Below are 12,298 nucleotides of genomic sequence, written 5' to 3'. Positions count from 1 at the left end.
GACAACTTATTCATATCATAGGTGCCATTCTTAGGAAACTAATGCCACTTGTCAAGAAACAGAAATGTCTGAAGCCCTTGTTTAACAGTGACTGGATGGGCTGGGGAATCCTCAGGGGGCTGGGCTTTTGGGAATCCACATTTTCCTTACTAAGAGGGTTCCCCATCACTTATCCGCAACTGTCTCTTATGATGCTACACAAACAATCTAGTTGTACTTGGCATGGGAAAACAAAAGGATGTCAGCAGGCTGTCCTTGCCGCTCATTCCCAGTAAAACATGAGGGAGCAGACAATGAGTATCTCAAGCAATAAGACAGTCATCTGCCAGCAGTGTTTGTTATTAGTGAAGCAGAAAGTGCATTTCAATTGTACCACATTATTCTCTATTCTTGTTCATCCTCTATTCTTGTTCACCGTAAGCATCCACAAGTTGGAAATAGGTAGAGGCCAAAGGTGCTATCTTACCAGTGTCCTTATACGGCCAGAGAAAAAGATGACAGAAAGGTAAGGAAACAAGTTCAGGATTCCAAACCCTTGCGATCTTGTCCGAAAGCAGATGGCGGCTGTATGGAATTTAAACCCAGCCCAAATCCTTGGGGGTAACACACAGGTGAGGCATAGGCTGTGAACTCTACACACGATTACAATCAGGCCAACATAATAGAAAAAGCGGGGGCTGGCCCTGAACCGTGACAGTGCCTCCTACCCTTTGCACTGGGAATTCCTAACAGTGGAGTACCTTAGACAGGAGCCACAATGTGAGGGAAATAATCACACAATTCGTTATTACAATTGCAAGATGGCAGAATGCATCTAACATCATGTCTGCTACATTTTCTATGTTACGGTCTCTATGGGGGTCATAATGATAATTATAAACATACATTTTGGTCCTGGTATAATAGTAGCCTCTGTCAGTCAGTTTCTACCGTGTACCAGTATACCCCAATGATATTTCATGAACCTCTTCTACCAGGAACCCACTCTCAATCTCCCTCAGGCATACATTTTAAACTCATTGATGTCATGAAACGCAGGCAACCGTCAACAATATAGCACACCACACCATATGTAACACCTTCAGGAGTCACCCATACTCACACGCTACTCAAAGTAATGCACAATCCACCGGTGGCATGCAAACAAACACAAATATGTATAGAACAAACAATAATCACAGAACTTCAAGGCAATCGATAAAACAAAGATCAACAAAGAACCAGGCACTTTATGCCCGCTCCACTGGAGTGGAGAACTACCACTCAACAACACCTGGGCACCTCTTGCCCACTATACTGGAGTGGAGAACTACCACCCCTTTTGGCCATAATATTCCTCCTGAGTCCCTCCGGCTGGGGACACTAGTGCCTTGCACTCCAACCCCTTCGGCTCGGGACACTGGTGTCACAGTTTCTCTGGCTGTGACCCTAGACAGCTCCTCCAGCTGTCTTCAGCACACAGCCCCACTGTCTGGTGTTAACCACAAAAGACGTCCGTAACAAATAAAAATTATAAAGAAATATGGATCCTGGGAAAATGTGATTCCACTCTCCAAAAATGGATTCTTGGAAAGAAATCCTGAAAGCCTTTCTGTGGTTGAAGTTTTAGGCTTTTCCTTCCTCGGTCATAAACCTTTCAAGATGTGGGTTACCGTTTTTTTATCCGGGGGCATGTGAAAATGATGGGTGGGATGGCTTTTGCCATTGAACACAAATTCCAGAATTTTATATCACTGACTTGAGATGAAATTATTTTTTTGAAACAATGTTTGTTATTTGCAGGGCATTACACATGTGAAAAAGTGGTATGATCCAGGCAAACAACCTATCCTAGGTTTCCCTAGTTCTCTAGTGTGGGCTAATGCCAGGCCAAATAAGACAGCTACTCAGATCCTGAAAAAACACTTCTGAAATGGATGTTTGAGACACTTTCTATGGTCTCTGTTTTGGGCTTGGGCTTTCAAACCCTCACCATAAAAAACCAACACCCCCATATCTACCTAAAGCAAACACATTGTAGGGTGTTGCTATGCAGAATCACAAACGAGCACAGTAGCTCCAACTGTGGGTAGACTGACTGTTTCTCTATTTAAGAATACAAGTCTGGGCCCAGTTCAAGACATCACAGAAATACTGTTGACGTATGTAGGAAGACCATTCTCATGGAAGAGGAAGCCTCACACACAATTTGTTCCACGCTTCATCATCAGCAATCTCTCCCCACCATGATAGGACACTGCCACCAGGGCATACTCAAACTCCTGATGGACCCAGACAAAGGAGGGAGTTTTGAGATGAAAATTTACTGGACAAAGGAGGAATCCAGATAAACTCAAACTACCTTATGGTTCCCTGGTATCTAACTTTTAATATTGGGGACCTCAGGTACATTTAAAAGCAAAAGTAAGATGGTATTTGAGGACAATGGCTCAAACTGTCTCTCGAAGCCAACATGTTTCTGCGCTAATGTTTAGCCTATACAGGTCTAGGGCATTCTTCGGGCTACGCATCCCTACTTTTACGTGGCATAATCGCCAACAATACACAATATTAAAACAAGGATACCCAGATGAATCCTACCTGAGTATCCCCAAACATCAGTCAGAGATGTATTCACAACAGATCTAAACCTCTTCTAGGGTCACTGAAGCAATATAATAGGGCACTTGAAGTAACCATCTTTTTAAATTCAAGTGAGGGCTTTTGTGGTTGTCTGCCAGACTCCATACATCACCCAAATACTGCAATGCACATTTGGCGGTGCCCCTGCCCTTCTGCAGTAATCAAATGGAACAATGTGCAAAATGTAAGCCTTCAGTAGGACCTATGGGCTCTCCTTTCTCCCAAGGCTTAGCTTTTTCTGAAACCTTTGATGCTGCAAATTTGGTAAGCATTTTTTTTTTACTTGTTGCACCCATTGGGATCGGGTGCAGTTGTCCTTGGCCATTCCCAAAGGAATCCAGGCACACTACAGCCATGGTCATGAGGGGTACAGTACTCTGGCTCCATACCATGCGCTCTCCAAGTGCAGGTGGGAGAAAGATCTGTCCATCTCACTCTGTTCCTCCAGATGGAAGCATAATAGCTGGGGCGTGTGTGCACCATTGCTCCTGAGACCTTGGGACTCCCCCTCTTCACAGGGCAAAAGTTCTCAGGCCCATGAGCTTCAAAGGTGGGGTGGTTGGCTCAAGAAGTCCCCCAATTAGTCCTTTTAAGGTTTCACTATCCTGGAGGTGCGCAGGCATGAAAAAGACAAATCTCAATTTAAATTCCTTTTTCACAGAGCTAGAGTACCCGCTGAAGCACTCATAGTACTGCACACAAGTGGCTGCTACTTTTTCAAACACCTCATGCACTGGTGGGTCAAATCATGTGGGAGTCATGTTGCCTTGCTCCCAGTGGCATGCTTTATTCCCTAGAAGAGTTCTTATGATGGTTCTCGGCCTTGGACTTTATAGGTATTTATCCTGGGGTTTAAGTATTTTAGGGAGTCCTTTTTTACCTACCTGTACCTCCCACACACCGAAGGTCATAAACCATTTGCAAGATTCCTGTGGGTCCAGTCTTAACCTATAGTAACCACTCGAAGGGCACCCAATGCCAAGACCATTGAACAAAAGTTTCGGGAGCCCCACCAAGACCAGGAAACGGCCTAAACTATGCGGGCACAGCTACGCATACCGGAAGGCTGAAGCTGAACAACGCTTGCCTGACCCATGCATATGTCTTCACTACGTATTTGCGTGGTTAAGGCAGGCCGCATATGCATGGTTCAGGCAGCAGTATAGCTGTAAACATGGGCAGGTAAGCAGGAAGATGGATCGGTCGAGGTAAGTGGGGCTGGGGTTGTTTTTTGGGGTGGGGATTTTTTATTTATTTTAGGGGCACATGGAGGCTCAAGCTGAGAAGGAGTCAGGGTGGATTTAAGGGTAGGCAGGCTGGGGGCAGGGTAGTTTAATGGATATAGGCCTCAGGGCAGGGGAGGGGGATCGGGGTAGTTTAGAGAGGGGAGGTTTTTAGGGATGCATGGGGATTTTAGCGCTCATGTAGTTTTTGGAATTTAGGCCTCGTGGCAGGGTGGGGGGTTGGGGTAATTTGGGGAGATATTGAGAGATGCATGGAGGTTTTAGGGCTCAGGGCCGGGGGTCGGGGTAATTTTTTTAATTTAGGGCTCAGGGCCAGAATGGGGGGGGGTCAGGGTGGATTTGAGGGTGGGGAGTAGTTTTGTGGATTTGGGCCTCAGGGCAGGGGGGTGGGGTAGATTTACAGGCAGGGACGGGTGGATGACTGGTGTGCATTAAGGGTGTCGGGGGAGGGTTCCATTTAAGAGTAGGGGGCTGGGGTAGTTTTGTGGATTTAGGCCTTGGGGTAGTTTTAAGAGCCAGGGGGTTGGGTAGGTTTTTGGGTTTAGGACTCAGGGCGGGGGCGGGGGGCTGGGTAGTGGGGTAGTTTTAAGTACAGAGGCATGTTAGGGTGCAGGGCAAGGGGTATTTACCATGCATATTACTTTACCACATATGCTTTTGCAACAAAATGTGTTGTAAAGGCATGCGTGGTAAAGCCAATGCTTGTAAAGATATGGTTGTGGTTCTGACCGCATTGTTCAGGCATGTGTTGTTTTTGCATTCATGGTTGTGTCATACAACCATCAATATAACTGAACAAATATTCAAGGGGACCCACCAAGACCACTGAGCAAAAGTTCAAGGAGTCCTTTTTCCTTCAGGCTCTATAGCAAGTCTACCTGCTACTGTCCCCAAGAAGAAGGTGGCAAGTAAGTGCCACTAGCTCTGGTGACAAAGTCCAACAGATTTTTCAGAAGGTCAAATTCAGGGTCCTTCCACTCCAAATAGGGGTTCATCCATGAAATGGGGACATCCTTCCTCTTCTGTTGCTCTTCTGCTTCTCAAATCATCTTCCCTGAGCAGGGGTTTAAAAAGGGAGGTGAAGAGTTTTTGAATGTAGGAGTATGTACCCAATTCAGAGATCCCACATCACCCCTCAATCCCTCACTGACTCTCCCTGTGAGCAGCTTTTGGGCTCTCCACCCCTGAAACAGCATTTTGGAAAGACACAGGATGACAGTTTGTGGGTAAATTGAAGAACATCCCTCTGGGTAAGCCACTTTCGGGGTCATAACGACCCAGCCGGCTGGCGGAGAAGCGGCGGTAAGACCGCCAACAGGCTGGCGGTCAAATGTTTGCAATTATGACCATGGCGGTTACCGCCATGGTCATCGGCCTCTTCTCTGTTCCGCCAGCCAGGGCGGAGACGACCGCTGGGCTGGAGACCTGGGTCTCCAGCCCGGCCGTCGTTACTATTCTGCCGGCGGTATTTGGACCCGGCTGACCGCCATGGATTTCATGCGGTTTGGAACCGCCATGAAATCCATGGCGGTAAGCACTATCTGTGCCAGTGAATTCCTTCCCTGGCAGTGATAGGGGTCTCCCCCACCCCCACCCCGACTCCCTCCCCTACACTCCCCACCACCCCTGCCACCCCCCAAAGGTGGCAGGACCCCGCTCCCCACCCCTATACCCAAAATCACATCACTCATTCACACCCGACATGCACGCAGGCACCACCAACACACATACACGCACACACACCGACATACATGCCAACAGCCACACACACACTCAGACACGCACACCCACATTCAAACATACACGCACACATCCATACAGACATACCTACAGACATTCACACACTCATTCCCAAACACACAACACCCCCGCAAGCATACACACACTCACACACCCCCTCTACATACACATACGCACACCTCCATGCACGCACATAACACACAACAGCCCCCCAACCCCCTCCCCTAACGGACGATCAGCTTAACTGGTCCGTTGATCCTCTGGGAGGGGACAGGATCCATGGGGGCTGCTCCGCCGACACCACACCGTCAACAGAACACCGCCAAGCCGAATCACAGGATGTGATTCGGTGGGCGGTGTTCTGTTGACGTGGCGGTGGAGGTGGAGCAACCTCCACTTCCCCACCGACCGCCAGTATGGCTGTTGGTGGCTCTCCGTCCGAAAAAGGACAGAGGGCTGCCAACAGTCATAATACGCTGAGCGGAAAACCGCCTGCACTGGCGGTCTTCAGCACAGCGGTCCCTCAGCGGTCTTGACAAAAGACCGCCGAGGTCAAAATGACCCCCTTTGTCTTTCCAGGTCTGGATTCTCCCCTCCAAGTTTCAACCTTCTCTCAATCCTCGTGGCAACTGGTGCCACCGGTGTACCTGCTCTTTCTTTGTATTCTGTGAGAACATTCTGCTAGAGAGGCAGCTAAGTACCATATGGAGACGTCATACCTGCTCCTTTTCTGTCCCAGGATAAGGCCAATCTCTCATGAGGTCCATTCAGGAAAAACTTTAACTGCTGCTGCCCAGTAGCATAATTAATCATGCCTGCCATGATAACGCAAAGCCTAACTTCCATAAAGACTGGCTGTTTGTAACTGGATCTCTAGTTGGTTAGGTATGCACTAGGGTTGGGCAGTGAGCTCTGCTCCGCTGGTGGAGGTAACTGAGTTTTTGGCACTCCTTGAAACTCCACTAGCTCGCCAGTGGAGCGGAGCCCACTTTGTGCACACTGCAGCCCAGTTACGGGCCACACAGCGCAAGTGCAGACAGTCTGCACTTGCGCTGTGTGGCCCATATTTGGGCTGCAGTGTGCACTCACCCAAAATCAGTGATGAAGCAACTTGCCGGTGGCCCAGCCCAGCATTTCCAAATCCAGAGCCAGGACTCTCTCCACTAGCAGTCTGGGCCTTGAGGAGGAAGAGGCAGAGAGCCAGGCTGCTTGCAACGAGGACCCCCATGGAACGAGGACTCAGGTAAGTAATTTTTTTTTATATGTTCACACTGGTGCACAAAAGTCCTGAAATGGCAGCTTTTGCTACCTATGGTCCTCATCTTAATTCAGAACAGGGCTGCAGGCAGTGAAAGCTGCCTTTTCAGGCCTCTTGTGCACCAGCCTGTCACGTCTGCATTGACTGCACACCAGGCAGGCCTGTGCACAAGAAGACTGAAATGGCAGCTTTTGCTGCTTATAGCCCTGTCCTGAATGCGCCCGATCTTGCTAGCGATAAGCAGGGTCAGGCGTAATGAGGCCTGACCCAGCTTAGCACTACCGAGATTTGGCGCATTCAGGGGGTCACTCTGCAGCTCATCGAACTCTGCTTCTGCAGAATTCCACAGCTTTTAATCAACTCTGCCGAATTCTGTGGGGTGGAACTCTGTGAGCTCTGCCCACCCCTAATATGCACCCTGTCCAAGTAAGGACCACAATCCTAGTCAGGATAAGTCACAACACAACCTAAATTATTCTGAGCTCACCCTCTGGTAGCTTGGCACGTAGCAAGCAGGCTTAGCTTAGAAGGCAATGTGTAAAAGTATTTGTGCAATAACTCATACAGTAGCACACCACAAAAAGTCTCCACACCTGGTCAGAAAGATAGATTATGCTCTTATAAAGAAAACCAGACCAAGATGACAAAAATAGAATGCCTAGATCCTGAGATATTCAAATTTAAAGGTTTAGGCGGAAAAAAGCACCAAGAAGCGAAAAGCGCCAAATGTGGTCATCTGGTAGTGCTGGACCAGATCAAAGTCACAGGATCATGTGGACCATGATGGAGTACAGGCCGGCTATTGGGATTCACTTGGGCGCGCTGAACACAGAACTTTGAATCCTGGTGAGTGGGCTGCGCAGCGTTGCTTTTCGAGGCTTCGCATTGTCCAGTGTCAGTTCCTAGAAGCTGTGCGGTGAGGCTTTGCAGGGCTTGGTGTTGTTGCATGTCAGTTCTGATGGAGTGGCAGCTATGCAGTGAGGCTTTGTGCTGTCTGACATTGAGGTGGTCATTACAACCCTGGCGGACGGTGTTAAAGCTGCAGTAATACCGCAAACAGGCCGGCAGACAAAAAAAGGGAATTATGACCGTGGCGGAAACCGCCAACAAAGACAGCCACTTTAACACTCCGACCGCCACGGCGGTACAGACAAGCAGCGCGGCGGTCACCACCAACAGACAGGTGGAAGACAATGTACAGCCCACAGTATCACAACCCGCCAATCCGCCACCTTTTCTGGGGCGGATTCACCGTGGATAAGAACACGGCGGAAACAGCTTTTGCAATAGGAAAACGCTGACCTTAACACACTCCACAACGAAGGAGCCCACCATGGATCCCGAACTACAAATACTCCCTGCGCTTGTCTTCCTGCTCCTCTACGATCACCAGCAACATAGGCGTCGAAGACAATGGTGAGTACTGCACCTACGACATAGGGGAGGCAAAAGTCAGGAACACACACACGCAACACCCCCACCCCTAACCCGACCCTCACCCACTACAACACACACACCAATGCATTTCCGAACATCACAGTAACAACCCCCAACCCCCCCGGATAAATGCTAAGACAAAAGGAAATGAGTTCAAACATTTTAATGTATCAAAAATTAGTAAGCACATATATACATCAATATATACACATTCCAAATATATACATCACGAATAGTAGTACAGGTATGCACATTTCAATGTCCGTGGACCACTGGGCCCAAAATGCATGGGCGAGGCCCACACTAGATACCTGTCCTGGAACGGAGAGAACACTGCAGGGGCATCAGATAGAAATTCAACAGGCACCTCAGGGGGAAGGGAAGGGGGGGCACCTCAGCCGGATGACAGCACCACGCCAGATCCACGGCGGGGCTCCATACCCATTGATGTATCCTGGGGAGTGCAAAGCCACAGTCTCGCAAGTCTCTACAGTGGGTGGCTTACCCACTGTACCATCCTGGGGAGTGCAAAGCCACAGTCTCTGAAGTCTCTACAGTGGGTGGCTTGCCCACTGTTCCATCCTGGGGAGTGCAAAGCCACAGTCTCTCAAGTCTCTAAAGTGGGTGGGTTGCCCACTGTTCCATCCTGGGGAGTGCAAAGCCACAGTCTCTCAAGTCTCTACAGTGGGTGGGTTGCCCACTGTACCATCCTGGGGTGTGCAAAGCCACAGTCTCTGAAGTCTCTACAGTGGGTGGCTTGCCCACTGTTCCATCCTGGGGAGTGCAAAGCCACAGTCTCTGAAGTCTCTACAGTGGGTGGGTTGCCCACTGTACCATCCTGGGGAGTGCAAAGCCACAGTCTCTCAAGTCTCTACAGTGGGTGGCTTGCCCACTGTACCATCCTGGGGAGTGCAAAGCCACAGTCTCTCAAGTCTCTACAGTGGGTGGCTTGCCCACTGTTCCATCCTGGGGAGTGCAAAGCCACAGTCTGTGAAGTCTCTACAGTGGGTGGCTTGCCCACTGTTCCATCCTGGGGAGTGCAAAGCCACAGTCTCTGAAGTCTCTACAGTGGGTGGGTTGCCCACTGTACCATCCTGGGGAGTGCAAAGCCACAGTCTCTGAAGTCTCTACAGTGGGTGGGTTGCCCACTGTACCATCCTGGGGAGTGCAAAGCCACAGTCTCTGAAGTCTCTACAGTGGGTGGCTTGCCCACTGTACCATCCTGGGGAGTGCAAAGCCACAGTCTCTGAAGTCTCTACAGTGGGTGGCTTGCCCACTGTTCCATCCTGGGGAGTGCAAAGCCACAGTCTCTCAAGTCTCTACAGTGGGTGGGTTGCCCACTGTTCCATCCTGGGGAGTGCAAAGCCACAGTCTCTCAAGTGGATGCAGGTCTCCACTGGTTCTGGAGGGGGACTGGTGCCCAGAGTGCTTCATCCTGTGAAGGACAGACAGAGTGGATGCATGTCTCCACTGCTTCTGGAGGGGGACTGGTGCCCAGAGTGCTTCATCCTGTGAAGGACAGACAGAGTGAATGCATGTCTCCACTGGTTCTGGAGGGGGAATGGTGCCCAGAGTGCATCACGCTCCCAGTGACGGTCCCAGTTCCATCACTGTCCCAGCTGCACATGGGCTAACAATGCTTGATTTGGCTGTGCTTTGCCCTGTTCAGCGGTCTTCACCATGGCGGTGCTTTGCCCTGTTCAGCGGTGCTTTGCCCTGTTCAGCGGTCTTCACCATGGTTGTGCTTTGCCCTGTTCAGCAGTGCTTTGCCCTGTTCAGCGGTCTTCACCATGGCGGTGCTTTGCCCTGTTCAGCGGTCTTCACCATGGCGGTGCTTTTCCCTGTCCAGCGGTCTTCACCATGGTGGTACTTTGCCTTGTTCAGCGGTGCTTTGCCCTGTTCAGCGGTCTTCACCATGGCGGTGCTTTGCCCTGTTCAGTGGTGCTTTGCCCTGTTCAGCGGTCTTCACCATGGCAGTGCTTTGCCCTGTTCAGCGGTGCTTGCCTTTGCTGTCTCTGCCCTGTTCAGCGGTGCTTTGCCCTGTTCAGCAGTCTTCACCATGGCGGTGCTTTGCCCTGTTCAGCGGTGCTTGCCTTTGCTGTCTCTGACCTGTTCAGCGGTGCTTTGCCCTGTTCAGCGGTCTTCACCATGGCGGTCTTTGCCCTGTTCAGCGGTGCTTTGTCCTGTTCAGCGGTCTTCACCATGGTGGTCTTTGCCCTGTTCAGCGGTGTGTGGCATTACGGTCCCTCAGTGCCCAGTGGGGCTGTGGCTGCCGGGGCCCTCCAGGTCACTGACGCTGGCGGTGGTCTCCGGGTCAGTGACGATACTGCTGCCCTCCAGGGCACTGACTCTGGCGGTGGTCTCCGGACCAGTGACAATACTGCTGCACTCCAGGGCACTGACTCTGGCGGTGGTCTCCGGACCAATGACGATACTGCTGCCCTCCAGGGCACTGACTCTGGCGGCGGTCTCCGGACCAGTGACGATACTGCCGCCCTCCAGGGCACTGACTCTGCAGGTGGTCTCCGGACCAGTGACGATACTGCTGGCGGTGGCGTCCCGGCCGGCGGGGAGGATGACGGCCTTCTCCGCCGTGCTGCTCTTCCCAGACTTTGGAGACTTCTTCAGCCCCTTCACCACCTTGGGAGGAGTCACAGCTGACTCGGCACTCCCCCCGGGAACCTTGTGAGCTGTTTTGCCGGCAGGAGTCTTCACCCTCTCCCGTCGGCCACTTTCCAACTTAAGGTGCTTTACAGGAGGTGGACTGGCTGTGCTTTGGCTCCGTGTCACACTGGCTGCCCTGGTGGCCGGTGCACACCACACACCTTTAACACACACCACTGGTACTGGACTTTTTTTGGCTGAGGTGCTACTACAGGACCTATGAATTGGAGGGGTGGGGGTGGTGGGAAAGAGGTCAACGTTGCTGAGGAAGAGTTTCTTAGGAACACTGGGATGGGTAGCTGGAGGGGGTCTGGGAGTGGAGGAAAAGGAGGTGGTTGTAGGAGGTGTAACTTTAGGTGATTTGGGTGCAGGTACTGGATGCTGTCGTGAGGTGGATGGATGTTGGGTGTGTGGGTGCCCGTGTTTGTGTACTTTGGGAGGGGGCGTCACAGACACACTGGGAGTGGACACAGGGGACGTGTAAATGGTAGTGGGGGTGGTGAGTGCAGGTGAGCGGGGTGTGGTGCTGGGTGTTCTGGTGCGAGTCCTAGTGCCTGTAGATGTAGTGCATGCAGGTGAGAGTGTAGACGACACTGGGAGGGAGGAGGGAGACGACGAGGAGGGGGACACAGTGGAAGCAGTGGATGTTGCTGTGTCTGTATGTGGGTGATGCTTGTGTGAGTGCCTGTGGGTTGTGTGGTGCTTATGTTTGCCTGAGCTACTTTTGTGTTTTGAGGTGTGTGCATGCTTGTCTGATGGTGTGCTTGGGATAGGCTGGGGTACAGGGGACTGGGTCTGGGTGGAGGAAGTTGGAGGGGGGAGGCTAGACACAGGGACAATGGCTACCATCAGTGCTGGGGCCAGAGATTGCAGGGTTCGATGATGGGCAGCCTGACCAGAATGAATGCCCTCCAGGAATGCATTACCGTGTTGCAACTCCCTTTCTACACCCTGGATGGCATTCACAATGGTAGACTGCCCAACAGTGAGTGACCTGAGGAGGTCAATGGCCTCCTCACTGAGGGCAGCAGGAGTGACAGGGGCAGGGGCTGAGGTGCCTGGGGCGAAGGTGATGCCCACCCTCTTGGGTGAGCAGGCACGGGGAAAAGGCTGAGGGGCTGCTGGGAGGGTGGTGCTGGTGGGGGGGGGGGTGGCGGCTGTACCTGTAGAAGTGGGGGGCACAGATGGTGCCGCCACCACAAGGGAGCTCCCATCGGCGGACGAGTCCGTGTCGCTGTTTGGTGATCCGGTGACCGACGTGAAGCTCCCCTCACCCTCTGTCCCACTGGTGTATTCAGAGTCCGTGGTGTGGCCCTCCACGGCCATGTGGGAT

This window comes from Pleurodeles waltl, chromosome 8 (genome assembly GCF_031143425.1).
Source record: "Pleurodeles waltl isolate 20211129_DDA chromosome 8, aPleWal1.hap1.20221129, whole genome shotgun sequence".
NCBI classification, from domain to species: domain Eukaryota; kingdom Metazoa; phylum Chordata; class Amphibia; order Caudata; family Salamandridae; genus Pleurodeles; species Pleurodeles waltl.
The sequence above is the reverse complement of the archived record's forward strand: the minus strand, read 5'-3'. Positions refer to the sequence as shown.